The sequence below is a fragment of the Chionomys nivalis genome, chromosome 16 (genome assembly GCF_950005125.1).
Source record: "Chionomys nivalis chromosome 16, mChiNiv1.1, whole genome shotgun sequence".
Taxonomy (NCBI): domain Eukaryota; kingdom Metazoa; phylum Chordata; class Mammalia; order Rodentia; family Cricetidae; genus Chionomys; species Chionomys nivalis.
The window spans coordinates 1,831,811-1,845,180 of record NC_080101.1 but is presented as its reverse complement, the minus strand read 5'-3'; positions in this window follow the sequence as shown (position 1 = coordinate 1,845,180).

Genomic DNA, 13,370 nt, shown 5'->3' with positions numbered 1-13,370 from the left:
AAAAGTCAAAATAGTAGGGGAAAAATTCTAATTGGAATATAATTTAGAAAGCAAATATAGACAGATATTCATAGACATATCATATTTTATTAGTAAAAATATAGTTAATATACATAAACTTCATTTTGGGGCTGTTTCAAGTAAAGCTATAGAATATCTTTATATATGCTATTCACCTTCCCACCATGGACTCAAAAATACCTGACATCATCAACTTAAAAAAGAAGATGCATTAATCTTTGCACACAATTTGGAAGTATGGGCCCTTGCTTCTGGACCTAATTAGTGTGCCATAACAGAAGCACCTAGTGTGTCTACCTGCAGAGAGGGGATGGGAAATTGAGAAAGGGGCATTGAGGAAGAGAGGGAAACATGAGAGGCAATAAGAGAGAATGGGAAGACCAAAGTTTTCTAAGCTCCTTTCACATACTTGCTATGAATTCTTACTGGATTTGACCTCACCCACCTCACAACAGCACTTGAACAAAAATGATTTACAAGAGTTCTGCACTGTGAGCAGGTTTCATAAGAACATACAATAGGGGCCAAGGAAAATTATCGGGAACTTGACTGTATTTCTTTAAAATGTCAGATCTTTGTCTTCAGTGAAGAGGAGTGTTGGAAAAGCATCTGTATAATGCAATGGGATCAAACTGATGAAGAAATCTCTAGAAGACACAAGGACATTTGTGATCTATGGAAAAGGATAGAAAGATGACCTTCAGCACACTTCCTTCATAGCCATTGAAATAGCTAAGTTTAATTTAGGAAATGAGTCATTATTTTTTTTTTAGAAACAAAACAGTTTTTCAAAATGAGACAACATTAAGGAGCTAAAATGTAATCATTGCACACCAGCTGTGCACAGCTTGTACTTTGGAAAATTTGTAAGAATTAAATACTAGGCTGTTCAACTACTTCCAAAAATCAGTGTAGAAGAGACTCAGAGAGGGAAGAGCATAGCCATTCCTCCTCATATACACACAGTTATAAGCTAAAGAAAAGTTTAAAATTTCATTTTTGGGGGAGAATTTTTTTCTCACAATTTTTACTATGATTAGAAAACCATATTTCCTTTGAAAATTTCTTTGAATTGTGAAATAGTTTCACAAGAAAGGACCTTTACCATGTAGAAGTTAAATGATACTCAACTTCATAATAGGGAAACATTCATGTAAACTTTAAGGGATGAGAGCAAAGAAAAAGACAAAAACAAATAAAAATTAGATACTTCAGAAAAATATCTTGAAATATAAATAACTTGTGATGTATAATTTATTTTATAATGTATAATGCTCAGTTATTCCACACAAGGTTTTGTGTTACAAGTGTGTTTTACAGTTTTTTACATATTTGTGTTGCATGTTTTCATGTAAGTTCATACTACAGTATAAATGTGGAGCTCAAATTCATTTCATACTGTAAAATTAATTCTCTCCTTCCACCTTGAGGGATTTCTGGACCAAATTCAAGGCATCATATTTGGTGGTAAGTGCACCCAATCTTTCATCTTACCAGCCCTTGTAATTGTTACTTTAAAAAGACAAGAGAATCGAGGCATGTTGGTGCATAGTTTTAATCCCAGGACTTAGAAAACAGACACAGGAATCACTATGAGTTCAAAGCCAGCCAGACTGCCTCAAAAAGTATGTGGGATGTGGGGAGAACAAGAAAAATACATCTTATTTTTATTTTGTAAACAATGCAAATTCTAATTGGAACAATCGTTCCCAAGAATTGGTTCTACTAACTAGTTATATAAATATCTGAACACAAATAACTTAGTATTTTGCTCACTTTAAATATCCTCATGAAGTTTATCTGAAGTTGTAGTGAGAGAGATGAATTAGTGAAACTAAAGAATTTCACTCTATTTTTTTTTCTGTTTTACATTACGTGTTAGATAGCCCCAATTTATTTATTTATTTATTTATTTATTTATTTATTTATTTTTATTGAAAAAAAATTTCCGCCTCCTCCCCGCCTCCCATTTCCCTCCCCCTCCTCCCGCCCCTCTCCCCCTTCCCCCACTCCTCTTCTCCTCCCTCTCCAGTCCCAGGAGCAGTCAGGGTTCCCTGCCCTGTGGAAAGTCCAAGGTCCTCCCCCCCTCCATCCAGATCTAGGAAGTTGAACATCCAAACTGTCTAGGCTCCCACAAAGCCAGAACCTGAAGTAGGATCAAAACCCCGTGCCATTGTCCTTGGCCTCTCATCAGCTCTCATTGTCCGCCATGTTCAGAGAGTCCGGTTTTATCCCATGCTTTTTCAGTCACAGTCCAGCTGGCCTTGGTGAGCTTCCAATAGATCGGCCCCACTGTCTCAGTGGGTGGGTGCTTAGAAATTCGTGAATACTATTAATGAAAATGCCTTTTCTTCTATGTCTCTGGATTAGAGACCATAATATTCCACTGAGAAAAAACTTGTCTATATTTTGTCTACATGAGGGGACTCTAAGGATGAATGGGTAATTATCCAGTCAGGGAAAACTAAAGGCAGCTCAAACACAACTTATGACGTGAGTGCTTTGCATGCCATTGATAGTAAGATTTACAGATATAAGAGGAATGTCTTGAAATTTTGAAATTTGTTGAGAAAAGAAGCATGCATATTATTGAAGCTAAACAAAAGATGATTGGTAAAGACAGCAACACCATTAAATAGAAATAAAGAACTTCAACCTGGTACTAAAGAAAAGATACCTTGGGGATCTGTCTGGAACAGGCATGGTGTACCCACTGCAGGTTAACAGCATGAATATTTTAATTCATTTGAATGATTGGTAAGAGGAAAACAAGGGCCAGTGGAAGGAAGTATTCATGAAGAAGCTACTTGGGAATCCATGATTTTGTAATCCAAATAAAAAATAAAATAGGAGGGGATAATAGAAAATATGTTATAGGAAAGAAACTGGTACAGGTACTAGATACTGGGAGCTAAAAGTCTAAGAGAGAAAGGTAACAGGGAAATGATGGAAAAATAGAGACCAAGTATGGATTAACACACAACTGGCTCTATATTTGCCTGTTTGGAAATTTTAAAACACTTTCTCAGTTCCTATATGGAAATACATGCCCGTATATTAGACACAATATGTAGCAAGTCTTTAGCTGTTCTTCCAGTCATCAACCAAATAAAGACATGAAGAGTTCTTATTAGTTGTGAAATCTCTGCCTACAGCTTAAGATTGTTCCTAACTAGTTCTTATAAATTAATCCATTTGTATCAATTTGTGTCCCACTATATGACTCATGACTCTTATGTCTCCTCCTGCATGTCCTGCTTTCTCCACCTCTGTCTGGCAACTCTACTTTTCTTCCCAGAGTTCTTTCTCTGCATGGAAGTACCACATTTACCTCCTATCTAGCTATTAGCCATTCAGCCTTTTATTACACCAATCATAGCAATATATCTTCACACAGTGTATTAATATCCAATAACGGTCTTCTCTGTTAAGAAAAGACAAAATTGTTGGTTGGGGGCGGGTGTCTTTGCTATTGAAAATCTGGAGCTTCTTATATCTTATATCTTATAGTATTGCCCACTATCACAGTTAGACTTTGTAAGGTTCACTTTGTTTCATTGCTGAAATGAAGCTTTTCAGTTTGAGTCAATCCCATCCCTAAATCCATGTTTGTTTTCTGTGCTTAGAGATCTTGTTCAAAAACTCCCTTAATATTCTAATATAATTCTAACCACTGAAGTGAACTGTACCATTTTATACTAGTGATTTCAGTAGCCATGCTATGCAAAAATGATTTCGTAACTACTATCAAATCATTTATATCTATCTATATATAGATAGATATATAATGTAATTTTATAATTTTCTGCTCCACAAGTCATCCTATCTTTACCCATTCCTCTCTCTCTCTCTCTCTCTCTCTCTCTCTCTCTCCCATTCTCAAGTGAAACAAGATATAACAAAAGGCCAAAATTACCAAACAATAACAACAACAAAAGTTATACACAAAAAAAAACCAAAAACATGGAGCCCATTTTGTTTTGTTCAACTTTTCCCCCACTCCGATTGTGATATTGATGTATCTAGTACCATTTATTGGAGAAAACTGATTTTCCCTCTTTCAGCAGGAGAGGGGGGAAATTGAAAATAACTTATATTTCAAATAAAGTATCATTAACAGAAAGAATTAACCTTGAAATATGCTTATATTGGAACTGATTTAATATATGTAAACTGTAACAGTTACTTCTTTTTAGTACCAAAATTGAAATAATATAAAATAACTAAAATTATGTCGCTTAGGCTAGAATTGATACAGCTAATTACCTTCACATTGTACAATAATTTTTCAAGTTAAAATACCTCTTCTTTTAATATATTACAGAAAAATATCCTCTCTATTTCATAAAAATTCTCAACACAATAATAGTTAGATTTTTAAATTTGAACCCACCTGTGATAAGGATTTTGCACGTAGTCACTATTAAAGGGAAAATAATAATACACTGACTTTAATTCTGTGGTATTTGTGTCTTCCCATATTCTAAAACACTTTGAGATCAAAATGATAAAACCTATATATTAAGAACCATTTAATATATGAATAATGACATTTTTATTAACTTAAATTGCTACAGACTTCCCATTCATTTTAACATTGGAAACAGTTGTGTGTTATCAAAAACATGAAACACAATTTAGCAAGAATTGTGATAAATAAAAACAAAAAGAAAATATGGCTCCTTATAATGAACTCACAACATTCCAGCTAGAAGAACTTGTGATGTTTGAATAGGAATGGCCCCCCGTAGACTCCTGTGTTGAGTACCATGCTTGGCCCTCAGTGGCACCATTAGGAGGTGTGGCCTTGTTGGAGGAAGTGGATCACTGTGAAGATGGGGTTTAAGGTCTCATATATGCTGAAGCCATGTCCATGGTGACTGTCTCCCTCTGCTCCCTGCAGATTAAGATGAAGAACTCAGCTCCTTCCCTAACACTATGTCTGTCTGCATGCTGCCACGCTTCCTGTCATGATGATAATGGACTAAACCCCTGAAACTCTAATCCAGTCTCAAATGTTTCTTTTATATGAGCTGCTGTGGTTATGGTGTCTCGTCACAGCAATAAAGCCCCAACCAAGAGAGAACAGAAATAAAAATTGAAAACAAGAGATACCACTATTTGTTTCAATTTAAAATACAGTTGCTTTAGGCTCAAAAGGATGATTCAGCTCATAAAGGCACCAGCTGCCATGCCTGACACCTGGGTTCAATCCCTGAAGCCCACATGATAAAATAAAACTAACTTCTGAAAGTTGTCCTCTGCTTCCATAGGCATGCCAATGCACACATTCACACATATAAATATATGTAATAAGCATTTTAAAATAATATATAATAACAATGATAGACTATTTAGATATCTTGTGAGACTTCTTTCATCCAGGTGCCAGTTTAAATGCAACACACACTATTGTAATGTGTGTGTCTTCCTAATGCTTTTGTGCAGGCAAAAGGAATTCGGGCACATAGAGTTTCTATAGGTTGGTTCCAAAAGATACATGATTTTTTAGGAGCTGCAATTGCAGATACAGGTACTCTGTCTTTCCAGAATCTTCTCCCTTGGCTATTACCCAGAATTTCCAGTTTATGCTTAGAATCTTGGCACTGTTTTGGTGGATTTTCTGTTACTAAGATGAAGCTCTCTAACAAAAAGCAGCTTAAGTTGTATTACTTTGTCTCACAGACCATGGTCAAATCCATTTTAATCGGAAAGCAAGGGCCAGAGGAGCATGAAGCAGCTTACCATGTTACACCTGTGGTCAGAAGAAGAGAAATGATGTCATCCAGGATCTGTACTCAGAGAATGCCCCCCAAACACACACAGCTGAGGTGGGATTTCCCACATCAGTGAGGACAATCAAGATAATCTCCCATAAGCATGCCCGGATGCCCATCTCCCATGTGAATCTAGATTCTGACACACACTATATTAACCACAATGTGTACCTCCTGCCAAACAAATATTTCTTAGTCGACATATAAATTTGCATCCAAATATTACAACCGAAATAGCCAAAATGAGGATAACAAACACCACCTGTCATCACCTAAACAACTGTGAAAAATGTCTTTTTCATTTTGTGAATTTAGGACAAGGTTAGGATACTGGGAAAATATCAGCTGGAAAGCCACATACCGAGAAGGGAGAGAGTAAGGTTTCCTACTGGAGAAAACACAGAAAGATAAGTGGACCACGGGCAAACTGTATCTTAGTAATGACCAAGTACCAGTTCCTGAATATCAGAGAGAGGACAAAGTGGGAAACGCTTGCATATTTCATAAAGTGGTATCAATTTGATTTTTTAAAGAATTTAAATTATAAAATCTATTCTTATTTCACATCAATGCAGAATCAGGTGGCATGCCATGCTTAGCCTGTGAGTCACAATCTGCCAGCTTGATGCAAGCAACTACTTCAATTGGTCTCTGAGACATATTAATTCTTGTTTACTCCTAGATCACTATCCTAACCACACTAACTGCTCTTTGTTACACAGTTGTTTTCCGAATTAGAGATCTTACATTCATTCTTATCTTTCGTTACAATTGTCTCCCCTGTGGAAAATGGATTGCAACTTATTCTTCATCTTTCCACAAAAGGCAGCCATTTTTGCAAAATGTTATTTCCTGATATTTTCTCTCTGAAATAGCATCTTCACCACAATCTTATTGTCATTTTCATTACACTTATTATTCTAGAAAATTATCTGTACAGTGTCAAGTGTATATATAGTTACTTTGTAAAAGCATGATTGAAATAAGATAAATGACATTATAGAGTCCTTGAATAAGAAAATATAAAATGGACAACTATATTAAATACAAATATTATTCCCTTAACATAGATATCAGAGTTAATAAAATAAAAGAAAAAATCAAAGACATCCAGGTAGTAGAAATATAAAAGAAAAAGTAACAAAATTCTTGTTTGGGCTCATAGCAGAGTGTGATTGTTCATATTAGGGGAGAAAGAGTGTATAGATTGGTTTTTAGTGAAAGTGTAACTTTGTGTAGCATGAATGAAAAAACCCTAGATCTGATACCAGCAAAACAAGTGACCAAAATCACAAATGAATAAGAAAAGAAAATAGGTTGGTGACATGGCTCAGTGAGCCATGCTGGCTGACAAGAATGAATGTCTGAAATTGTTCCCTGGGACCAACACAGTAGAAGAGAGACCCTAGAAATTTGTTCTCTGACCTTAACATGTGTGACATAGTACATGTGACTGTATATGTATAGATACACACACATAAACACACACACACACAAGCACATTAAAGAGATGAATGAATGCAATAAACTTATTTGTTTAAACAAAGAAAACAAAAGACTCCCTCACTTCCTCCTCTCAGAAAGTTAACTAAGAATAATCACAGTTAGTGAAGAAACAAGAAGATCCACTGAGTCAAGGAAATCTAGAAGACATCAGTAACAACAGAAAGTGTCAAGCATTTGAGCTATGAATCACTTATCCCCCACCCAGGGCTCTCAGCATAGCATGACAGAAACTACTCATAATGGGTGGGAGACAAGAAGGCAGCTTGGCTCAGCTCCCAGGCAAAAGCCTGAGTCTCTATGCAGGATAAGCAGCTAGCATTTCCCCTCATTCACATTCCACGTAAAAAAAGTTAAACTGCAAGTAAAAACAATTGAGTATTTGGAAGACCCACTCCTACACTGAGCCCTTTCTAATGCAGAACTTGCAAACCAAGCATAAAGGCTTTGAAGCTAACCTCATTTTATCTTACTTATGAAGCAGAGATTGAATTTCAGGAAGAAAAAGTTTGACAAATCAGAGACTATGTCATCAATGCAATGACAAATTGAAAAGATGAGGGAGACGAATCCATTCCATTTCAAATGTACTTTCCACACTCTTCTTCCTCCATCCCTGAACACTTTAGATTTGTACTATGTATCTGTTGTGATACCAGACTCAAATGACACTCAGTGTTTAAATTTACATAACTTCAAATTTGAACAAAGTATGGTATTAAATTTTGTTCTTAATGATAGTTCCACAGATTTGTAACTGAAAAGGGTGTACTTGAAACTTTCCCAAGTTTTGCAAATAAGGAGCTCTGAATTAAAACAAGTGTGCTTTCTCAGTTACCTTATTATGCATTGCAGATGTGGTGGAAATACCAGTGTTCTTAGTTTATTCTTATAGAGGAAATAAACAGCACATGGTAGCTAGGCAGTCGTGGCTCACACCTTTAGTCCCAGCACTCGGGAGGCAGAGGCAGGCAGATCTCTGTGAGTTTGAGGCCAGCCTGGTCTACAAGAGCTAGTTCCCGGACAAGCTCCAAAGCTACAGAGAAACCCTGTCTCAAAAAGTCAGAATAAATAAATAAATATATAAATAAATAGCAGGTGGTAAGTCTGAAGGATTTAAGACTATGTATCCTAGAGGCTAAATGTATATGGCCAACTATTGTCTATAACAGATGTTTTATGCTGTATAGAGAGTTTAGTCACAGAGAGAATCTGCCTTTCATTGGGTGATTATTTCCAGTGACTTAAGGGATTGCCTCTCAGACACAGTGCCCAGGTAAACTTGTTTGAAAACCATCTTTACCTTGTTGTAAGTATGCTATACAAATCAAATCTCAGTAATACAATCAGGAAAAGACTATTTTCAGTTCTAATCAGAAGCAAAAGCACAGCTTGTTGAATGTTTCAGGGAAGCCAAATCTTGATGTCTTCAACCTCAGCACTACCATGACTACCTGAAAGCAAACAGCTCTGCTCAGTCAGCAGAATTCCAGGTGATTCTTTTAGGATGATCAATATTCATACTTTAAAAAAAATGTGTTTTATTGTCTTGTTCTGTTTCATTGTGTTCCAAGTTGACCTTTAATGCAGTACGTAGCTAAGACTGGCCTTGAATGACTGATCCTTCTGCTTCCAACTCCAAAGTACTGGGATTGGAGGCATGCACCACCATATCCTGATGTGGGATGTCCTTCTGTATATATGTGTTGCTTTTACTGGTTAATGAATAAAGCTGTTTTGGCCAATGGATTAGCGGAGTAAAACCAAGTGGGAAATTTGAACAGAGATAGAAAGAATAGGCAGAGCCGAAGGAGATGCCATGTAGCTTCCAAAAAAGTAACGTGCCATACCAGTAAGTCACAGCATCGTAACAATACACAGATTAATAGAAATGTGTTAATTAAAGATGTTAAGAGCTAGATAGAAATATGCCTGAACTATTGGCTAAACAGTGTTGTTATGAATATTTGGGTCTGGGGGGCTGGGAAATGAAAGCACAGTCTCTGTCTATAATGCCCAATTTGTACCATTGTGGGGATTAAATTCAGGGTTTTCTGAATGGCAGATAAGCACCAACTGAGCAATTATCCCAGTCCCCAGCCATCTCTCCTGTCGAATTTTACTAAATCTGGCTGTGATAATGGTCTAGATATTTGATTTCCCAGTGGCAATAATAGATTTACAAACAGCAGGACTTTCTTGGCATCCACGAAAAGGAAAACAAATTGCATATACTTTTTAAATTATCTGCGTTTTTAGTAGATACCCATGATTAGGGCCTATTGTCTGATATGATGGATGGTAATGGAGAGCCATGTAGTGATCATAGGAAAGGATAAACAAGTACCTGTTTGTGTTGTTGTTACTGTGACTTGACAGAGACAATTAAATGTAAAAAGATTTCAGAGTAGGGACTGGATACCAGTATATCCCACATCTCAGCAGAGAATAAGAGGAAGACAGAGGAAGGGCAAGGTATTGTTCCCAAAGACTTTCCCTAATGGCCTATTACCTTAAACTAGGTCCTTTTTTTTTTTCAATTTAAACACTTCTTAATAATCTATTCAAAATTGGAGTTCAGCCATGAGTTAAAACATTCATCAAATCAAAACCCTGGAAAGTACATAAGGGATTACAGAAAGTAGATGCAAAAGCTATGATTGTTAATAGACAATTCATAATTTGTAGCAATAGTTTCTCTGGTTTTCTTAGAGCAAGAGAGCATTAAATTAAAAAAAAACATGGCATAATGTTATTATAAATTACTCTAAATTCATAAAAATACCTACATAAATTAATAATTAACCAATAGTCCATGCAGAGGAATTCCAAATAATTTAGACACATCTCTAAAAGTGGAGTATAACTCTGCAAGTTTATGTTCAGGCTTTACAAAGAAATTCATTTTTTAAAGAGTAAGGTATAAAAAGAGCAAGAACACAACTTTATAGCAGAAGGTACTTAAAACCTCCTATTGTGAGCAGGATATCAAATTTAAAAACAATAGTGGAGACTTCCTAAGGACATGGCCTTCGTATTATATGAGCATTTTCCATCTGTGGTGTCCTGATAAAAAAAATCCACAAACCCTGTGGAGATAAGTATCACAGAAACTCAGAGTGAAATGCAGTCTTTAAAACTATTCCACAGGAACTCATAAAAACTGTGAGGTCTTCTTCCTTGTTCCTATATCCGCCCTTCCTCCATCTTTACCCTCCAACTCCCCCAAGCTCTCTCCAGTCTTTCCTTTCTCCCTTCTCTTTCCCCTTCTCCTCTTCCCCCAACCCCACCCCCACCCCTACCCCCACCCCCATGCTCCCAACAATCTTGTTTGCTTCCAATTTCCAGGAGGATCTATATATGTTTTTCTTTGGGTTCACCTTGTTATTTGGCTTCTCTAGGCTTGCGAACTATAGGCTTAATGTCCTTTGTTTATGGCTAGAGTCCACTAATGAGTGAGTACATACCATATTCATCTTTTTGGATCTGGGTTATCTCACTCAGAAGACATCTACATTAAAGGAGCCATTTTAGGGTTGGAAAGAGACTTGGCTCTAGCGGGGATCCCAGATGTCCACGGGGATGTCCCCAGCTAGGTCCTTGGGCAGCAGAGCAGAGGGTGCCTGAACTGGCCTTGCCCCATTATCACACTAATGATTATCTCGAATATCACCATAGCATCTTTGTCCGGTGATGGATGGATGGAGATAGAGACAGAGACCCTCATCGGAGCAAAGGACTGAGATCCCAAGGTCCAGTTGAAGAGCAGAAGGAGGGAGAAGATGGGCAAGGAAGTCTGGACTGGAGGGGTTGGTCCACCCACTGAGACATTATGCCTATGCAATCAAACCAGATTCTCTGAAAGTGGCTGAAAATAGGGTCTGACTGAGAAGCCATTGATAAAGGCACTGGGACTTGTTTCTACTGCTTGTACTGGCTTTTTGGGACCCTAGTCTATTTGGATGCAAATCTTCCTAGGCCTGGATGTAGTGGGAGGGCCTTGGACTTCCCACAGGGCAGGGTTCCCTGCCCTCTCTTAAGAAGGGAGGGGGAGAGAGGAGGGTGAGCGGAGGAGCAGTAGGGGAATGGAAGGAGGGGAGGAAGTGTAAATTTTTTAATGGAAAAAAATAAAAAATAAAAAAATAATAATAAAAAGAAAATGATTCTTTTTTTTTTTTTTTTTTTTTTTTTTGATTTTTCGAGACAGGGGTTTCTCTGTGGTTTTGGAGCCTGTCCTGGAACTAGCTCTTGTAGACCAGGCTGGTCTCGAACTCACAGAGATCCGCCTGCCTCTGCCTCCCGAGTGCTGGGATTAAAGGCGTGCGCCACCACCGCCCGGCTAAGAAAATGATTCTTAAAAAAACTGTGAGGTCACCAAAAACAACTACATGGCATGATACTGTTACAGCCTGCTAAAGCACAGAGAGACAGGAGGCCAAACATAAAATGACACACTTCCTGGGATTCTGGAATAGGAAGGGATGGGCATTAGGATAACAGCAGTGAATATTACTAAGGCACTGTTTTAATTAATAATAAAATATTACTATTGGCTTATTAGTTGTCGTAAACGTAATAAACTGATGTAAGAGGTTACCATAAGGGAGTTTAGCAGTAGAGCTAATGGGGACTATTGAAAATTTCATAACTTTCATATAAAACTGTCTGTTGTAAATATTGTTCTTCAGAGTTTTAGTACTTATCTCCATCTAATTGGTATATGCATACTTATGAATGCATGCATATATCTATGGGCTTTTTTCTGCATTAATTTATATATTTAAGTGTCTACATAAAATATCTTCTTTTCAAAAGGTAATAAAAACATAATTTAAGAAAAATATACCAAAAAATTTGACAGTTTCCTCTGGATAATTAGACCCAGAGTTCTTTATAGAGGACCTTTTGTTAGTTTTTGCATATAATTTTGTTTTCTCAGTAAAATCTAGTTATATCTCTTTTAGTTTATGACTCTTTTGTGTCATATCCTTACCCTTGCTTCCACAAAATAGCACACAAAGGTTATTGTACACAAGGAAGTATGCTCCCTCGTTTTAACCTTTGCTAAAGAAAAGAGCATATAAGCAATATGGTTCAGCTGGGGCCTTGTCTTTCTTTGTCAGTTTGCCTGGAGTTTTGTTTATGAGTTGTGAGGCTTTAACTGTTACCTATTTCACAGTGCACTTTAATTTATATTTATTCTTAGGAGTCAGAGAATGCAGTCGTAAACACTTTCTGTTCATTGTAAATAGAGCTTTATTATGATCAGCAAATCTTTTCAGCTCTCGACATTTTTAAATGGAGTGACTTCTGGCAAACGGTGGAGAGGTCTTGCAAGTTTCTCCTGAAGGGGCTCCATTATGGGCATGGAATTATGAAAACAGGATCATCATATTAACCAGTATCTTCCTTATGGAACTGATGTGAGAGTCAATACATTGATAACACACTTAGAACTGTGCAATCATAGGTGTAGGTAAATGTGAACTAAACTCATCTGCAAAGTTTAACACTAAGAATATTTAACTCCAGATAGGAAAGAGACCAGCAAATCATTGGCTGCTGAGAATAAGTTCAATGATAACAAATAAAGACATGAACATTATAACTAGTAGCCACTGTCCTTAGAGTTGAGATAAAGGGACCAAGAAAGACCCACCTTTTAGGATGATATATAGGCATTTTATAGAATAGATATTGAATATATATTATGACACACATGATATATGATTTCTAGATTCAGATATTGGATTATGGTCTTTATTTTCCTAACTAGAAATTCAGTTACTGCTATAAATGTTAGTAATGTGCTTTGTAGCTAAAAGAGAAAAGACATTCAATAATAGTAATTGTTATTCATTTATGACCATGCATTTTCTATTTAAACTGAATTTATTATTTACCTACCATATACCTGGCCTCATTTTTTAATGTTTGGTTCTCATAATTCAATTTCAACCCACAACATTCTTTTGCTTTGGTGTGTTATCTAGCCATATCATGCTAAAAACACATGATTTCACATTTGTGTCAGGTGACAGCATTTTATGTATTTCAATCTTGAGTTAG